The sequence below is a fragment of the Nerophis lumbriciformis genome, linkage group LG25 (assembly GCF_033978685.3).
Source record: "Nerophis lumbriciformis linkage group LG25, RoL_Nlum_v2.1, whole genome shotgun sequence".
Classification (NCBI taxonomy): domain Eukaryota; kingdom Metazoa; phylum Chordata; class Actinopteri; order Syngnathiformes; family Syngnathidae; genus Nerophis; species Nerophis lumbriciformis.
This window is the reverse complement of record NC_084572.2, coordinates 15,290,062-15,309,900: the sequence shown is the minus strand read 5'-3', so window position 1 is coordinate 15,309,900 and position 19,839 is coordinate 15,290,062. Positions and strand designations below refer to the sequence as shown.

At 40.9% G+C, this 19,839-nt stretch overlaps 1 long non-coding RNA gene across 2 annotated transcripts in view; it reads left to right on the top strand.

Annotated features, from left to right (window-relative positions):
• The window catches only part of LOC133621649 (uncharacterized), a 111,990-nt gene that overhangs the window by 62,030 nt on the left and 30,121 nt on the right, over positions 1-19,839 (top strand). Inside the window, exons 2-3 of one of the 2 annotated variants that reach the window (XR_009817682.1) lie at positions 1,583-1,768; positions 1,867-2,075. This is a non-coding gene — a long non-coding RNA (uncharacterized lncRNA). Of the gene's footprint in view, positions 1-1,582; positions 1,769-1,866; positions 2,424-19,839 lie in introns of those variants that run through there. The other variant, XR_009817681.1, reaches the window with a different exon arrangement.

Below are 19,839 nucleotides of genomic sequence, written 5' to 3'. Positions count from 1 at the left end.
ACTGCCCTTTTGAAAGTTTCCAGCGCATGATGATGGCCGCTGACTGTGGTTGCTACACAGTTTTGGTTTTATTCGACTTGACATCTGCCTTTGATACAGTGGACCACAGTACACTGATTAAGCGAATCAAATCTGAGATAGGGTTTTCTGGTGCTGTTCTTCAGTGGTTTACTTCTTATATAAATGGAATAACCTTTAGTGTTGCTTTGAATGATGTAATGTCCAATGTGTCCAACCTGTCATGTGGAGTTGCCCAGGGCGCTGTTCTGGGCAACCTGTTTTATTTTGGTTGTACCTGATTCCTCTTGGTAGGTTGATCCGTAGCTTTGAAAATGTTTCTTATCACTTCTATGCAGATGGTATTGCTCCTTCAAAGATTGAGAGTTTCACTTTTAGTTCTTGGAATATGTATTCTGTATCAAAAACTGGTTGTCTTCGAAATTCCTTCAGATAAATTCAAACAAAACAGAAACTCTGACCTTTGCTGTCGAAAAAAAGATCCCCCTGATCAAGAACTCCTTTGGTGATCTGGGTGCATCTGTTAAAATCAGCCTCAGAAACCTTGGGGTTGTGTTTGATCAGTCAATGTCTTTGGAGGGTCACTATCTTCAACTGACCAAAAACTGTTTCGATCACCAGAGAAATACCTCTAAAGTGAGAAATTTGTTGTCAAAATCGCAAAATAATCATATATCTGGTCTCACATTGACTATTGTAGTTCTGTTTTCACTTGTTTCAACAAGTCAACTCTACAGAGACTTCAGACTGTACAGAATGTGGCTGCCAGACTTTCGACCGGTGCACCCAACAGTCCATATCACCCTCAGTCTATCCAGCCTTCCTTGGCCTCCAGTCACATTTTGCATAGAGTTTAAGATTTTAGTCCTGACTTTCTGTGCGTTGCATGGTGGGGCCCCTCAGTATATCGCTGATTTGTTGTGCCCCTAAACTTCAGGGCGCAGCCTTCGGTCTTCTGGCAAGAGTCTTCTAAAGATCCCAAAAACGCATGTAGCCCCCAGACTCTGGAATGACTTGCATCAGTCTCTTTGTGAGCTTGACTGTGTTGACTCTTAAAAAAAAACATTTTGAAGATTTTGCTTTTTAGAAAAACTTTTAGTTAATCAACACTTTAACTTTTTTAATCAACTTTTTTTAATCTTTTTTATATTATTGCCCTTGTTGTTTTGATTTAAACGGTATAGCTCGGTTGGTAGAGTGGCCGTGCCAGCAACTTGAGGGTTCCAGGTTCGATCCCCGTTTACGCCATCCTAGTCACTGCCGTTGTGTCTTTGGGCAAGACACTTTACCCACCTGCTCCCAGTGCCACCCACACTGCTCTAAATGTAACTTAGATATTGGGTTTCACCATGTAAAAGCGCTTTGAGTCACTAGAGAAAAGCGCTATATAAATATAATTCACTTCACACTTCACTTCACTTAATCGTCGTTTAAATTCACCTATGTTTGGTACAGCACTTTGTGATTTCTATCGGTGAAAAGCACTTTATAAATAAAATGTACTTAATATTTACTTAATTAATGTCACGGCGCTTGCGCAATCCCTCATGCCTTCTGCTGCAAGCTCGGCTGGCACCTCCGCTGGAAGCGCGCCAGGACACGCCCCTGCTCGCTCTGGCCGTAATTGCGGCCGTGCGCCGACAAAGCTGCGGGCAATCAGTAATCAGCGCACCTGGGACTAATGAGGGCAGGCAGCATAAAGACCAGCGGACCCGAGGATCAAGTGCCGGAACGTAGTTCACTCTTTGTAGTAAGCATCCCGTCTCTGGCCTTCCTCCTGCATATTTAATCTCTCTCTCTCTGTACCTTCCCTGTTCCCCCGTCTTATGTTCTTTGTGTTTCCCGCAGTGCCTCCCCTGTTTCCTGTGCTCGAGCTGTGTGCCTCGACTTCCCTCCGGATTCTGGACTCCTTCCCTCGATCCTCGACCCCTGTTTGGACACGGACCTCGTTGCTTCTCTCCAGCCACCGACCGCTTGCCTGCCCGCGGACTGCCTTCTCGCCTTACCCCTTTGGTCTGACGAAGGATTCATCCAACACGCACATACAACAACCTCTGGTAACATTTACGTGGTTAAAGGCCTACTGAAATGTGATTTTCTTATTTAAACGGGGATAGCAGGTGCATTCTATGTGTCATACTTGATCATTTCGCGATATTGCCATATAGATTTCGTAGAGAACATCGACGATAAAGTTTGCAACTTTTGGTCGCTGATAAAAAAAGCCTTGCCTGTACCGGAAGTAGCAGACGAGTAGCGTGACGTCACAGGTTGTGGAGCTCCTCACATCCGCACATTGTTTACAATCATGGCCACCAGCAGCGAGAGCGATTTGGACCGAGAAAGCGACGATTTCCCCATTAATTTGAGCGAGGATGAAAGATTCATGGATGAGGAAAGTGAGAGTGAAGGACTAGAGGGCAGTGGGAGCGATTCAGATAGGGAAGATGCTGTGAGAGGCGGGTGGGACCTGATATTCAGCCGGGAATGACTAAAACAGTAAATAAACACAAGACATATATATACTCTATTAGCCACAACACAACCAAGCTTATATTTAATATGCCACAAATTAATCCCGCATAACAAACACCTCCCCCTCCCGTCCATATAACCCGCCAATACAACTCAAACACCTGCACAACACACTCAATCCACAGCCCAAAGTACCGTTCACCTCCCCAAAGTTCATACAGCACATATATTTCCCCAAAGTCCCCAAAGTTACGTACGTGACATGCACATAGCGACACGCACGTACAGGCAAGCGATCAAATGTTTGGAAGCCGCAGCTGCATGCGTACTCACGGTACCGCGTCTGCGCATCCAACTCAAAGTCCTCCCGGTAAGAGTCTCTGTTGTCCCAGTTCTCCACAGGCCAATGGTAAAGCTTGACTGTCATCTTCCGGGAATGTAAACAATGAAACACCGGCTGTGTTTGTGTTGCTGCAGTCGGCCGTAATACACCGCTTCCCACCTACAGCTTTCTTCTTTGCTGTCTCCATTGTTCATTGAACAAATTGCAAAAGATTCACCAACACAGATGTCCAGAATACTGTGGAATTTTGCGATGAAAACAGACGACTTAATAGCTGGCCACCATGCTGTCCCAAAATGTCCTCTACAATCCGTGACGTCACGCGCAGACGTCATCATACCGAGACGTTTTCAGCAGGATATTTCGCGCGAAGTTTAAAATTGCACTTTAGTAAGCCGTATTGGCATGTGTTGCAATGTTAAGATTTCATCATTGATATATAAACTATCAGACTGCGTGGTTGGTAGTAGTGGGTTTCAGTAGGCCTTTAATTCTACACTTGGTTTTGCACCTATCACTTAGAGTAGCATAAACATTCCCCCCCATTCATCAAGTTCAATAAACCTATTGAACTGATTCCCGCCACGGTGTCGTCTCCTTCCCCCGCCGTACGGAACAATCAATTTACATTAGGATGTTCTAAGTTATTCTCGTTATGGGCTTTTTTATATCATAATAATTGAATATTTCCTATGGGAGGTAATGTTCCAGGGTCAAGCAGCTGCCATTATGATGATTATATTAAGTACAGGCTGATTGTTTTTGTCAAACACTGTCAACTACAAGTTAGTTACATCCCATTATATCCCCAATATTTTCCATAAAGGCCAAAATGTAGGCCAAGCCAGTTCTTTAGTGTGTTATTATTTGTTCCGTCGTACTTTGTCCCAACGCCGTTCCGCGTCGTTGTATTTGGTTTTGGTGTAAATTAGCAGTCGAGCGGCGCCGCGCGTTTAGCACTTTGCGATTGAGTTCAGCAGAGGCCTCGCCCAGAAGGTCCCTGGAGGGAGCGGTACGGCGTGCGCGGTGGGCGGGACCGCGCTGTCAAAATTAGATAATAAAGCACCGCGGCGCTGGCGGATAAATGCGTGCGAGAGGGCATCCATCTTGCAAAGCGTGGCTGCCGGAGAGGATGCTGCTAAATGACTGTGTGTGTGTGTGTGTGTGTGTGTGTGTGTGTGTGTGTGTGTGTGTGTGTGTGTGTGTGTGTGTGTGTGTGTGTGTGTGTGTCATGCACCAGGGAGCCAATGAGAAACCAACATTTCGTCGCGGCTCAGCTCTCCCTCTAAAATCCCACACATGCACAGAATTATGATTCAAGTGTTTATGCAGGAAGGAAGGAAGACCAGGAAGGAGGAGGTGGGGGGGGGTTGGTTGGATGGTAGATGGGCGGGGCGGGGGACCAAAGAGAGGGAAGCGGGAGGGGGGGGGCAGCACAGATTGAGGGATGACGGCCGGAAATTAAATGTCGACCAGGCACTTAACCTTTCCCTAATAATGTGAGCTGTGCTGAACCAGCACACTCCCTTGATGTTTTATCAATACCGCTAATGAATGCGCACCTGACGTATTTTTGACAGCATTTACACAAAATGGACGAGCGAAAAACGATCGATGGATATTCGCGTCCGTGACGCTGCTCCGAGTCCTTTCCAGACAAATTTTCCCCGCAGGAAATCCTGTCAAACGTGTCAATAAAACATTCCATTAACTGTTTCACGTCCCATTTTAACCTGCTTGTCATAGAAGTGTGCGAAGAAAAACAGTTAATCGTCGTATAAATAATACTACGATAAAGTAAATTGTGTGACCCTTTGAAGATGACTGATGCATTTTGCAGAGCGGTAGAGACACCTAGTGGTCTTAAATAGGAATTGCTCGAATTATAAGGTGTTATGTAGCGCACAAGTGTCAAACTCGAGGCCCCGGGGTCCACTTCATTTGGTCCGCGAATGCCTCAAAATAATATCATACGTAAATACATAAAGTACTTATTAGTTAATTCTGGTTTTACAGAAAAAAAAAACACATGTACTGTACTAAATACAATTGCATATATTTGTATCCAATATTATCTAATAATGTAACAAATAATATATTATGCGATTTTGTTGTTCTTATAGCAAGGCCTGTGGTTATTTCCGTACTTGACGGTTTCGGCCACAACTGTTGCCTTCCTCAGAGGTTGTCAGGTATGGAAATAAACACAGGTCTGGCTATAAAAACAACAAAACCACATAATTTTTTGAAGACCTAATGAACTACTTTGGTGAATAATATATCATGACACATTCATTTTTTTTCATAAAATAAAATAAAATACTCAAATATGTTCTTGACTTATGTGTGAATCTTTAATTAGAGATGTCCGATAATATCGGCCTGCCGATATTATCGGCAGATAAATGCGTTAAAATGTAATATCGGAAATTATCGGTATCGTTTAGTTTTTTTTATCGGTATTGTTTTTTTATTTTTTATTTTTATTTTTTTATTAAATCAACATAAAAAACACAAGATACACTTACAATTAGTGCACCAATCCAAAAACCTCCCTCCCCCATTTACACTCATTCACACTCATTCACACAAAAGGGTTGTTTCTTTCTGTTATTAATATTCTGGTTCCTACATTATATATCAATATATATCAATACAGTCTGCAAGGGATACAGTCCGTAAGCACACATGATTGTGCGTGCTGCTGGTCCACTAATAGTACTAACCTTTAACAGTTAATTTCACACATTTTGTTATTAATTACTAGTTTCTATGTAACTTTTTTTATATTGTTTTACTTTCTTTTTTATTCAAGAAAATGTTTTTAATTTATTTATCTTATTTTATTACTCTTTTTAAAAAGTACCTTATCTTCACCATACCTGGTTGTCCAAATTAGGCATAATAATGTGTTAATTCCACGACTGCATACATCGGTTGATATCGGTATCGATTGATATCGGTATCGGTAATTAAAGAGTTGGACAATATCGGAATATCGGATATCGGCAAAAAGCCATTATCGGACATCCCTATCTTTAATAATAATGTTGTTCATGTTAATATTGTAATGTTAGTTACATTTGTATGAATTTAGGTTGGGAAGTACAGTAGTTAGAATCTGTAACAATAATGAACTATTAATTTTGTGTTTTCTAATAATGTAACAAATATATTATCATACATTGCAAACTTATTGTTAAAATGAAAATAAATATCTCCTCAGCCACCAGAATTTTACCGTCAAAAAAAAAACATGGCACTGCTTTTCCATACCGCAAAAATAACAACAACCATCGATTTTCTAATAAAAAAAACTGTCTGCTCAGTCGCCAAAATTCAACCTAAAAAAAACAGTGGCACCATTTTTCTATTTTCAGTAATACACCGTAAAAACAACAACAACCATAGATGTTACGATAAGAAAACTGGCCTCACTGGTGCTAGAATTTTACTGTAAAAAAACAGTGGTACTATTATTATATTTATTGTAATATGTTGTAAAAAAAACAAACTAAAATAATAATAATTATATGATAAAATTCTGGCAACTGAGCTGCGAGTCTACAGATTTTGTTTTTTAACTGAGTGCGTAAAAAATATCTAATGATCAAATGAACAGGCAATTGTGTAATAATAACATGAGGTGAATCCTTATATATATTAACTTATCACTTACTGTTACAAGTGGCCCTCTGAATGCAAACATAACTGCAATGTGGCCCTCAGTTAAAACAAGTTTGACACCCCCGGTTTAGCGTGTCATACATTTATTATTCTACCTGGGGAAAAAAAAACAATACAATTCTAATTAAATTCCAATCATCCAACTTTTTAAGCGTTCGACTTTTGATGGCCCGATGTAGTTTTCACTATTTTACGAGTAGTTGCGCTGAGTGTCATTGTACAATGTCACAGTCATGTTTGGAAATATACTGAAAATCATAATTTCAGCGAAACTCAGTTGAAAATGGTCAAAGATAAGTATTGTTATTTTCACTGTTATAGTCTGCCTGCATCGCCGCCGCAGTGGCAGCTGGTTGCAACACCTCTGTGCTCTTTTAATGTCTTTAATTTGTCCTTTGTGTTCTTTCATGTTTCCCTCTTGTTTTCATACCAAGATGGCAGCGCGGGAGGCCGCCACAGTACCGCACAGTCTTCCGTGTCAAATTCCTTGTGTGTGAAACATACTTGGCCAACAAAGCTGTTTCTAGCGAAAACTGTGTTACTTTCAAAGAACGGTCTCCAGCTAATTTAGTACATATGTTTTAGACAGAAATGTTTAATACTTTGTCTGTGGTTGCTGGCGAAAGGATTCTAAACGGACTATTTGGAGTAGCACAACAGTCATCTACCCTTAGCAAATCCAAAAACAATCTCTTGGCATTCTCTACTTCATTGGCTTTAGTGTTATGGTTACAGAGGGGAGATGACGTTCAGACACCAGGGAGCAGTAATGTTCAATGATTTATTACATATATATCATCAATGTATACAGGACTGTCTCAGAAAATTAGAATATTGTGATAAAGTTCTTTATTTTCTGTAATGCAATTAAAAAAACCAAAAATGTCATACATTCTGGATTCATTACACATCAACTGAAATATTGCAAACCTTTTATTATTTTAATATTGATGATTATGGCATACAGCTTAAGAAAATTAAAAAATCCCATCTCAAAAAATTAGAATATTTTCTCAGACCAAGTAAAAAAAAAAAAGTATAACAACAAAATCAAACATTTGAAAATGTCAATTAATGTACTCTTTACTTGGTTGGGAATCCTTTTGCACGGATTACTGCATCAATGCGGCGTGGCATGGAGGCAATCAGCCTGTGGCATTGCTGAGGTGTTATGGATGCCCAGGATGCTTCAATAGCGGCCTTTAGCTCATTTGCATTATTGGGTCTGGTGTCTTTCAGCTTCTTCTTCACAATACCCCACAAATTCTCTATGGAGTTCAGGTCAGGGGAGTTGGCAGGCCAATCGAGGACAGTAATGCCATGGTCAGTACACCAGTTACTGGTGGTTTTGGCACTGTGGGCAGGTGCCAGATCATGCTAGAAAATGAAATCATGATCTCCATAGAGCTTTTCAACAGATGGAAGCATGTAGTGCTCTAAAATCTCTAGAAGCGTCTGACTTGGTCTGTGGAAAAGAAGCACTGGACAGTTGCAGAGTGGTCAAGAGTCCTGTTTTCAGACGAAAGCAAGTTTTGTATTTCATTTGGAAGTCAAGGCGCTAGAGTCTGGAGGAAGGCTGGAGAGGAGCAAAATCCAAGTTGCTTGAAATCCAGTGTGAAGTTCCCACAGTCAGCAATGGTTTGGGGAGCCATGTCAGCTGCTGGTGTTGGTCCACTGTGTTTCATCAAGTCCAGAGTCAATGCAGCTGTGTACCAAGAGATTTTAGAGCGCTACATGCATCCATCTGTTGAAAAGCTCTATGGAGATGGGTCCGTGATCCAAGTGAGGTCCGTGGGGCAGAAAGAGAGGCGACAAGGTCCGTGTCCAGGTGGGGGTCGAGAATCGAGGGAGGCAGTCGAGATCCAGGGCAACGGAAGGAACACACTGCGGGCACAAGGAAGAAGACAGGGGGACAAATCAAGCCGCGGAGAGGAAACACGGAGAGAGCATAAAACTTGTCGCTTAAGGTTCACAATTGAGAAACTAGGTTTCGCCAGGATCCTTGGGTCCACTGGTCCTTTATTCAGCTCCCTCTCATCAGGTACAGGTGCGCTGATTGCTGATCGCCCACATGCCAGCAAGGCTGTGGGCGCGTCCCAAGGTGCGGCAAGCAGAGCGCAAAGGAATGTGCCCTGGTCGTGACATAAAAAAGACTCATTGTGTTAAAATTGGAAGGCAACAGCGCCTCCTTGCCACACCCGCTGGATTAAAGCATTTACCTATAAAAGTGACTGTGGAGCAAAATGTACACCCAAGCATATCGAATACATATTATCTAGACCAGAGGTACCCAACCTCTTTCCAGGTTCTTTAGAAATGTTGTTTGAATGCTGAGGAGCCAAAGCCAAACTGAAATGCCAACAGTTAGCACGCTGGCCAGATAGTGTCAAGTAACCAAAAATATGAGCAAAATGAGCTAAAAAAAAGCTAGCATGCTAACAATAGCATGTTTACAGATAGTGAAATACCAAAATATATGACACTGAGGTGTATTCCTGCTAAATTTGCTTTAAAAAATGCCTGCTAAAATGCTAACTGTAACATGTGTCAAGTGTCAAAATATGTAACGCTGATATGTGTACTTGAAAAATGTGTTTAAAATTGCCAGCCTACTAATGTTAGCATGCATCAAGTACCAAAATATGAATGCGGTGTATACATACAACATTTTCTAAATTAAACAAAAGCTAGCATACTAACAGGTATCATTCGTGAAGTAACAAAATAGTTGACGCTGAGGTGTGCACCTGCAAAATAGCTAGCAGTCGAATATTACAATGTGATCGATTTTGCCGCAGGCCGTTAAAAAATTAGCTGCGAGCCGTACTTTGGACCCCCCGATGGACTGGGGGGTTCTTAACCTTTTTGACGACAGAAGTGCCCAGGGTCCACTCAAATATTAACACTGAATTAGTAATCTTACTCTCAATTGTTATCGTATACAATAATTATATCTAACCAATATGCAGTTTAACAGGCTAAACCTTGTCAAATGATATGAAGGCCCCAGCGCTTCCTCGCCACACCCGCTGGATTAAAGATGTTCTGTACTTTTCTCAAATTGGAGAAGATTAGGCTGACATTGAATGGTTGTTCTGCAAACTTTAAAGAGCAGTGTGGTGCCTGTCTGAGATATGTTGGAGAAACTGATCTCCAAATTAACCCACAGTTGAAATGTGGGTGGTTGATGAGTCATTCGTGTGCTTGTGGGTTGCTATGTCTCTCTCAGGTCATTCAGGAATGCAGCTGCCTGTGGTTTTATGTTGACATCCGTCTGTGGTTTCTTACTTTATTTATTAATAATATTGTTTAACTATTATTATTATTATTATCCATCCATCCATTTTCTACCGCTTGTCCCTTTTGGGGTTGCGGGGCGCGCTGGAGCCTATCTCAGCTGCATTCGGGCGGAAGGCGGGGTACACCCTGGACAAGTCGCCACTTCATCACAGTATTATTATTATTTTAAGTTTTTTTTTTTTACTTGTGCGGAGAAAAACTGAGCATTTGATGTTTGCTAGCCAATTCATGTCATTTAAATGTGTGAAAATAAATAAACAAATGTTACAAAAAAAGAATACAAGTAGAACTGTTAAAACGATGAAAATATTTAATCGCGATTAATCGCATTGTGTTCATAGTTAACTCAAAATCAATCGCGAATAATGGATATCCTTTTCCATCTTTAATAAAACTATTCCTGGATTACTTGTTTGCTTTAATGGCATGTTTATTAAACATTATAGTTATTTATACAGCTCCACGCACAATGGACAGGAATACACTTTTAATGACAATTAAGAAAAATACCTGCTGGGCGATGTTGTATCCTCGACAAGAGGTGGGTAAGTAACGTGCTACATTTACTCCGCTACATCTACTTGAGTAACCTTTGGGATAAATTGTACTTCTAAGACATAGTTGCCAACCCTCCCGGATTTTCTCCCGAAAATCTCCCGAAATTCAGGCGGAGCTGGAAGCCGCGCCCCCTCCAGCTCCATGCGGACCTGAGTGACATGTCAACAGCCTGTATTCACATCCACTTTCCCACAATATAAACAGCATGCCTGCCCAAACACGTTGTAACTGTAGAATGATCGAGGGCGAGTTCTTGGTTTCTTATGTGGGTTTATTGTTAGGCAGTTTCATTAACGTCCTCCCAGCGCGGTAACAACACACAACAACAGCAGTCATGTTTTATTCTACCGTAAAGCAGTTTGTCTGCCGTAAACAGCAATGTTGTTGTAATATATTGAGTTGGAGGCAATAACCAGGCGAGGTGATGAAGTACGTCTCTTTACTGTAGACTTCAGAACAGACTCACACACTTGATGTCAGGTGCGCAACACCACGTAAATCGTTGGCCAACCAAAAAGTAACCCCAGTACGCTATAGCCAACATTCACCAGGAGATGGCAACAGGCAAACATAACACAGCAGCTCAATTAAAAAACAGTACTTAAACCACATTCTTTTCTTTTTTTTTTAGTACACCTTTAACACAGATTTTTATACTGTCTTCAGAGATTCAGTTTTTTTGGTGGTACTCGAAACCTTTCTGGGTACCTGTGAAAGGGTGTTCAGCATGGTTAGAAAAATAGTGACAGAGAATAGAACAAGGATGGACAATTCAACCCTTAACTCAACAATGAGTAGATGAGTGTTATGTGTAAATAAATGAACACTGAAATTATATATATATATATATATATATATATATATATATATATATATATATATATATATATATATATATATATATATATATAATATATAAAATATATATATATATATAAATTTAAATATATATATAGCTAGAATATATATATATATATATATATATATATATATATATATATATATAAAATTAAATATATATATAGCTAGAATTCACTGAAAGTCAAGTATTTCTTATATATATATATATAAATATATGTATATATATATATATAAGAAATACTTGACTTGGTGAATTCTAGCTGTAAATATACTCCTCCCCTCTTAGCCACGCCCCGACCACGCCCCCTCACCACCCACCACCCACCTCCCGAAATCGGAGGTCTCAAGGTTGGCAAGTATGTTCTAAGAGTAGTTTTAATGCAACATACTTTTACTTTTACTTGAGTATATTTATAGAGAAGAAACGCTACTTTTACTCCGCTCCATTTATCTACTTTCAGCTTGCTACTCGCTACTGATTTTTATCGATCTGTTAATGCACGCTTTGTTTGTTTTGGTTTGTCAGACAGACCTTCAAAGTAGGATCTATGGCATGTCTGCGTTTCACCAATCACATGCAGTCACTGGTGACGTTTGACTCCGTTTCACCAATCAGATGCAGTCACTGGTGACGTTGGACCAATCAAACAGAGCCAGGTGGTCACATGACCGTCACACGTGGACCCCGATTTAAACAAGTTGAAAAACTTATTGGGGTGTTACCATTTAGTGGTCAATTGAACGGAATATGTACTGTACTGTGCAATCTACTAATACAAGTTTCAATCAATCAATCTAAAGTGTAAAGGAAAAAAGACACTTTTTTATTTCAACCGTACTTCCCGTCAAAAGCCGAAAGACTGACCGTACAGTTCCTGTCTTCACAATAAAACTGCCGCTCCATAGCGCGTGCATTAACAAAATAAGAGTCTCCGAAAGCCAGCGCAAACAAGCTAGCAAGCTACGGAGTTTGCCACCAACGTATTTCTTGTAAAGTCTATAAAAACGTATATGGAAGCTGGACAAATAAGATGCCAAAAACCGACCACTTTCATATGGTATTAGACAGAAAGGAGGAACTTTTTTTCTCCTCCTTTTGAAAACGTGGACATTATCAGCACTACTGTCTGATTCCAATCAATGCAAGTCATCAGAATCAGGTAATACACCAACTTATATTCTTGTCTTTATGAAAGAAAATAATCTATATGTTAAACATGCATGTATATTCATTAAAACACCTTTAACATGTGAACAAAAACGGCACAATAAATAAATATAAATTATATACTGTATATATAAATGTATATATATATATATATATATATATATATATATATATATATATGATATGTGTGTATATGTATATATGAGGTAGATCACCTCGACTTAGTCATTTATTAAGCAATTGATTAACGTTGAAAAACGTATTGGGGTGTTACCATTTAGTGGTCAATTGTACAGAATATGTACTGTACTGTGCAATCTGCTAATACAAGTTTCAATCAATCAATCAATGAATGCCTACTGAGCCAAATGGTGCTGTTAAGTTATTGTGGCTCAATTTGCCTTAATTTTTATTTTATTTTATTGTATTATTATTTAATATATATTATTGTTTTAGTTGCTTAAGAGATATTTCTGGCTCTGAATTTGCTCATTGTTATTTTTATGTTTTTGTGCATTATTTGTTGCCGTCATCATTAAACGAACAGGCTACTCATCAGTACTTAAGTAGTTTATTCACAACATACTTTTTACTTTTACTCAAATAAATATTTGGGTGACTACTCCTTACTTTTACTTGAGTAATAAATCTCTAAAGTAACAGTACTCTTACTTGAGTACAATTTCTGGCTACTCTACCCACCTCCGTCCTCGACACAATTTAAATTCTTGCTGTAGGAGCACTTGCATTCACAGTAGAGGAGTTACACTTCTGGGTTAAGATAACAGTTTGTCGCGCTAATAATAATCTTTGACAATCAAAGCATGGTAGTAATGTAAGCCATTATTTTGGTTAGTGTAGTTGGACTGGATGTGACAAGTAGCGCTATTATTGTGCGTATTTGGTTTGAGAAGATGTGGCTTGACTTGTTTTGACGACAGACTTGACTGATGGCAATAAAAGAGTGCATCTTGACGTCCTACTTACCGCCTTTGCTTGCTGTTGCGCTTTTCTCACTAAACAGTTACAGAAACAATCGACTTTAAGGCGCACTTAAAATCCTTTCATTTTCTCAAAAATCGACAGTGCGCTAATAACCCGGTGTGCCTACTGTACGTACAAATTCTGGTTGTGCTTATACTGACCTCAAAGCAATTTTATTTGGTAAATGGTGAAGGATCACAAATGTTCGCTATTTAGCAGAATTCCGCTATTCTTCTAGCCCAGTGATTCTCAAACTGTAGTGGTATGTGGTCTCCATCTAGTGGTATGCCAAAGATTTAGGTTTTAGATTTAGATTAGATTTAGATTTATTGGTCCCCGTTGGGGGGAATCACTTGATTACATTTAGAGATGTACCGATGCCAATACGGCATTTTTTGGAGGTATAGCTATCAGAGAGTACTTCTAATTCTTCGATACCATAAACTAATATGTATTTTCTAAGAAACCTCAGGTGTACGACCTAAATACAGCACACACAAGCCAATAAGTCTGTTAGCAAATGCTAATGTTGCTACACTGAAATGATTTCTACTTCGCCTCTTATCCCAAAAAATGGAAGGCCAAAGCACCAACGGAGGACCGCACTACCAAAGCAAACATCATAACGGCGGCGTGGCAGTATTACACACTCGAGCAGCCAACAAGTCGCATGGCAACTGCAAACTTTGCAATACCTCTGTTGCGTAGGGTAGCACACAAGTAGGACGCTATAATGCAATCAACTTAATGAAGCACTTGAAAGCCCGCCATGCAGACGCACACAATGAAGTTACCGCGGCTAAAGCTAACGAGGCGGGACAAAAACAACAAACCCTGACAGATTAATTTCATTGGAAAGAAAAGTTTTCACGAGAATCCCAACGTGGCGTCGGCATTTGTGCTAAACTAATGGAATTCATAGTATTATTGGGTGATCAACCGCTTGTAGGATTTCACCTGGTCATAAATACATGACCGAAACAGATTTTCCTGATCTCTATGAGACTGTTAGCCAACTCATCTCTACAAAATTACAAGGTGCCAGCTTCACGACAAGATATTTGGAGCAGTGATGTCACGTCTTTATCAGTGATTTTCTTAACAGCACATTGGGTTTGCCATGGGGCTATAGCATATACAGGGTGACACAAAAAAAAAGGTTCATCAATAAAAATCGAATAACTTCCAAATTTGTATTTAGATTAACACAAAAATTCAGCTACATTAGGTTAGTTCTCTAAAGTTTCGCACTCGGGAATCATTTTGGCGATTTAACCCCCAATTCCAACCCCTGGCGATCCCTCTTCGTTGACCAAGTGCTGTCCAGAATTTGCCTAGCACCTGAACATATCGCTCGGTGTTGATTGTCACAGACTGCTCTCGTTGTCGTCCTCGAACCAGAATGATCCAATGATGCCATGTTTGGAGATGGCGACCCATGCAGTGCACTTGACAGAGTGTAATGGCCTTTGCAGACAGTACTCAGGGGGTGTGCTACCCCAGAAGATGTTGTTCTTAGAGTTCACATGACCTGACAGCAGAAAATCAATCATCAATCAATCAATGTTTATTTATATAGCCCTAAATCACAAAAGTCTCAAAGGGCTGTACAAGCCACAACGACATCCTCGGTACAGAGCCCACATAAGGGACGTCGATGTGAATGACTATGAGAAACCGCATATGTGGGTGACCCCCCCCCTCTCTAGGGGAGACCGAAAGCAATGGATGTCGAGTGAGATAATCTTGTGAAAGAACAGTCCTTAGTGGATCCAACATAGTAGTGAGAGTCCAGTCCATAGTAGGGCCAGCAGGAGACCAGCAGGAGACCATCCCGAGCGGAGACGGGTCAGCAGCACAGAGATGTCCCCAACCGATGCACAGGCGAGCGGTCCACCCCGGGTCCCAACTCTGGACAGCCAGCACTTCATCCATGGTCACCGGAACCGGAATAACCCGGCGAGGAGGCAGAGGAGAAAAGAAAAGAAACAGCAGATCAACTGGTCTAAAAAGGGGGTCTATTTAAAGGCGAGAGTATACAAATGAGTTTTAAGATGGGACTTAAATGCTTCTACTGAGGTAGCATCTCTAACTGTTACCGGGAGGGCATTCCAGAGTATTGGAGCTCGAATAGAAAACGCTCTGTAGCCCGCAGACTTTTTATGGGCTCTGGGAATCACTAATAAGCCGGAGTTCTTTGAACGCAGGTTTCTTACCGGGACATATGGTACAATACAATCGGCAAGATAGGATGGAGCTAGACCGTGTAGTATTTTATACGTAAGTAGTAAAACCTTAAAGTCGCATCTTAAGTGCACAGGAAGCCAGTGCAGGTGAGCCAGTATAGGCGTAATATGATCAAACTTTCTTGTTCTTGTCAAGAGTCTAGCAGCCGCATTTTGTACCAATTGTAGTCTTTTAATGCTAGACATAGGGAGACCCGAAAATAATACATAACAGTAATCGAGACGAGACGTAACGAACGCATGAATAATGGTCTCAGCGTCGCTAGTGTGTGCCTCATCCGAAAACCAGACATTGTCAAGGAAGCTTATCGCAAAACCACTAGCACATGATCACTCGTTTCCTCATGTCGGCAGGTGTAAGCTTTTGTTTAATCTGTATCCTGTAAGGATAGAGGTCGAGATCTGCGATCAAAATTCTCCGCACAGACTCCCGGTTCATTCCAAAATCCTGACTTCGTCGACGCACAGACTTGCGTGGGCTGCGAACAACAGAGTCTCTGACTGCATCAACGTTCTGTGGTGTCCTTGATGATTTCGGTCGTCCAGAGTGCGATTGTCTGTTAGTATCTTTACGATTGAGGTTATTAACAGTCCCATCGGTTCGGAACTTGTTGACCCATCTGTAGATCATTGTGTGGGCAGGAAATTCACAACATCCAAACCGAACTTTGAATTGCAATTGAGCCGCGTGGATAGAATTCAGCCGAAAATAAGCCTCAATTATAAATGTCTTTTGTTCAGTAGTCCATGGCATCTCAAAGTTGAAATTTTCTAAACTTTTAGAACATTAATTCTTCTTGGTAAATCTGAAAAATAAAAATAATTGATTAATTATTTCAAAAGTTATTCAAGTTTAGGCGATGAACGTTTTTTTTGTGGCACCCTGTACAAACGTATTAGATAGATTGGTAAGTTTTATTGCATTTATACAAAATTTCTATGTAGGAAATCTCTTCTAAAGCATATTAAAAATGGTGAAAACTTTTCAACTGCAGGCCCCCTTGACTACAAGCTGGTATTTTAAAATTTTTCAATGTGTTTTACCTCGCTGGCATACCTGATGGTGTGGTGATGAGTATGACTACTCGATGGCAGTCACACATAAACGATATGTGTAGACTGCAGGTTCAAAAAAACGACGCTAGCAAGTACCGGTAAGAAAGCAACACCAAACGTTTGGTGTTTCATTGAGAATATAGAACTTTACACACAGCGCTCAAAAATGTGTCAAAATGTTTTAGAACGACTTTGATAAGCTACGAAGCCGCACCCCTTAATGGATTGTCAGAGGATTACGGCTACCGTAGTCAGACGTACTGTGCTTCATCATACGGGTGTTATTATTGTGTGTGGTCGATGTCCGATGTATTGTCGGGGGTAACTCCACAGTTCCGCTCTTGGGTTGGAATGACGAGGCCATCGATTCGTTGCAACTCTGTCACTTTATTTATGTTTTCCACAAAGCCACGAAGCTACTAACGCTCCAGCCCACTAACTGCTACCACTCCCTCACCTCACTTGCCCACTCACTTACTCATCTCACTCACCTCACATACTGCCATTCTTAAAGGAGCACACACACACATATACGCTACTCTCACAACAGTACATAATGCGAAAGAGAAAGTGTTTCAATCGCGAATGTTAAATTTGAGCATACTGCTAACCTTAAAGGGGAACCGTAATTAATTAAATTTATTCTGACTTGTAAAAAATGCAGTGTTGGATACTCGTGTTAAACCAGGGGTGTCAAAGTCATTTTAGCTCAGGGGCCGCATGGAGGAAAATCTATTACCAAGTGGGATGTAATGGTAAAATCATGGCATGATAACTTAAAAATAAAGACAACTCCAAGTTGTTTTCTTTGTTTTACTTTGGCCAAACATAGAACAAGCACATTCTGAAAACGTACACATCACAAATAATCCTCTGGACAAAACACTTCAAGTTTGTTGGAAATTCTGAGGAAATTGGTGCAGCTTCAAAAACACAATGAGCTGAGTTAGACTTTGTCTCAGTGTATCTACAAAGCCAGGATTGAACTTTAAGTCTCAGTCTTCCTGGGATTGAACAAAAAACACAACATGTAAACTCTTCGAGCTATCAAATACCCATACTTGCCAACCCTCCTGAATTTCCCGGAAGACTCACGAATTTCAGCGCCTCTCCCGAAAACCTCCCGGGACAAATATTCTCCCGATTTTCTCCCGATTTCCAGCCGGAGCTGGAGGGGGCGTGGCTTAAAGGCACGTCCCCTCCAACTCCATGCGGACTTGAGTGACGACAGCCTGTTTTCACGTCCGCTTTTCCACGATATAAACAGCGTGCCGGCCCAATCACGTTATAACATCTACGGCTTTTAGAGAGTGCACAACTGCGTACACAACAAGGAGACGAAGCAGAAGAACGAGGAAAGATACAGCCATGGCAACGCCAACGACGAGTAAGATGAAGAAATACGCTTGTAAGTTCCAAAACGAATGGAAACAAGAATTTCAGTTTATCCAGGACAGTTGGAAGGGGAAGGGGTATGCTGCCTGTACATTTTGTATAACAGACTTCTCCATTGAACACGGTGGCCGAACGGATATACTCACTCATAAACGGTCGGCGAAGCACAAGGCGGCGGCAGCGCAGCACCGGTCTCAGCCCAGTATTATGGGCCACCTCGCTAAATGGAGACCCGATGGTGTAACATATGCCGAGACAAAGATGGCTATGCTGATAGCTGGAAGCAACATCCCGTTCTCATTTGCGGATGTCTTCAACAAATCCGTGAAGGATATGTTTCCGGATTCAGAGATTGCTCGCCAGTACTCAAATGGCAGTACAAAGGCTACTCAAATAGTGAAAGGTAAGTGTTGTTTTTTTTTTAGTAAGGTAGCAAGCACAGTACAGTTAGTAGAACTGTGTTTTCATTACTGTGTACTTGATAGGTAAACATATATATATATATATAGCTAGAATTCACTGAAAGTTTTTGGTGAATTCTAGCTGTAAATATACTCCTCCCCTCTTAACCACACGCCCCATCCCCGACCACGCCCCCACCCCCCATCTCCCGAATCCGGAGGTCTCAAGGTTGGCAAGTATGCAAATACCTCCTTTGTCATGTCCACGTATCAATCTAGTTCTAACTCAACAAACCGTAAGAAACGGAGGTAAAAACTATTCAAAAGGGTTAAGTTCACTTTTCTTGTGTTTTGTGTTTGGTGGAGTAAAGGTGCCAAATGACGATGTGTTTGAAGCAGAAGACATAAAACGGCAGTTTCATGTGGGTCGAGGAGGAGGAGGAGCCACAGTCCCCCTCTACTGTGTATCTCCTGCTTGGCCTCGGTATAAACCGTTTGCTTGCCAAACAGAATTGCTATTGTGACATCCAGTGGACACATTTCAGAATCAGAATCAGAATCAGAAATACTTTATTAATCCCCAAAGGGAAATTAAAATATTCAGCACAATCCCAATTAAGATCAGACAAACATTACAGAGAGACAGAACAGGATCGCTGACGGGTCTGCCAACTTCCAGCACCCCTTACAAAATAGGTGAGATACAGGTAAACAATGGGGGGGCTGAGAGAAAAAAATAAAAAAATTCGGTCTAAGCCTGGGCCCCTAGGGAGGGGGTCCAGACTGAGGCCAAGGGAATAAACAACTCATAGCCATAGCACACATTCCTCTTACATGTGTGTAAGAGGGAAACATCAAAGAACACAAAGGACACAGAACAGGAGTTTATTTTGTTAAAAAAAAAAAAAAAAAAAAAACAGCTTATTTTTATACTTAGCAAACTCATCACGCGGGCCGGATAAAACCTGTTCCCGGGCCTGATCCGGCCCGTGGGCCGTACGTTTGACACCCCCGTGTTAAACAATGCCGAAGTATCAGATTATAAGGTTCAAGCATTTGGGCATGCGCTTGCATGCAGTTTTGGATGCCTCAATGCTATGTTTTGGAGTCTTTTTTTTTTAACAGTTGGCACAGTGTGACATCACAGTATGGTGGAGGTACTTATGCGGGCATTCCTACTACATGCCAGTTTCATGCCCTCCTGCTCCCTCTGATGTTTATAAAATAAATATTTCTGTGTTTGTTTTGTCAACATGGACCAGTAAGTACTAAGTTGTATTAGCCGCTAAACCTCGACGATGAGCACTGCGACGTTACAATTTAGTGAGGACACTAAAGAGGAAGTAG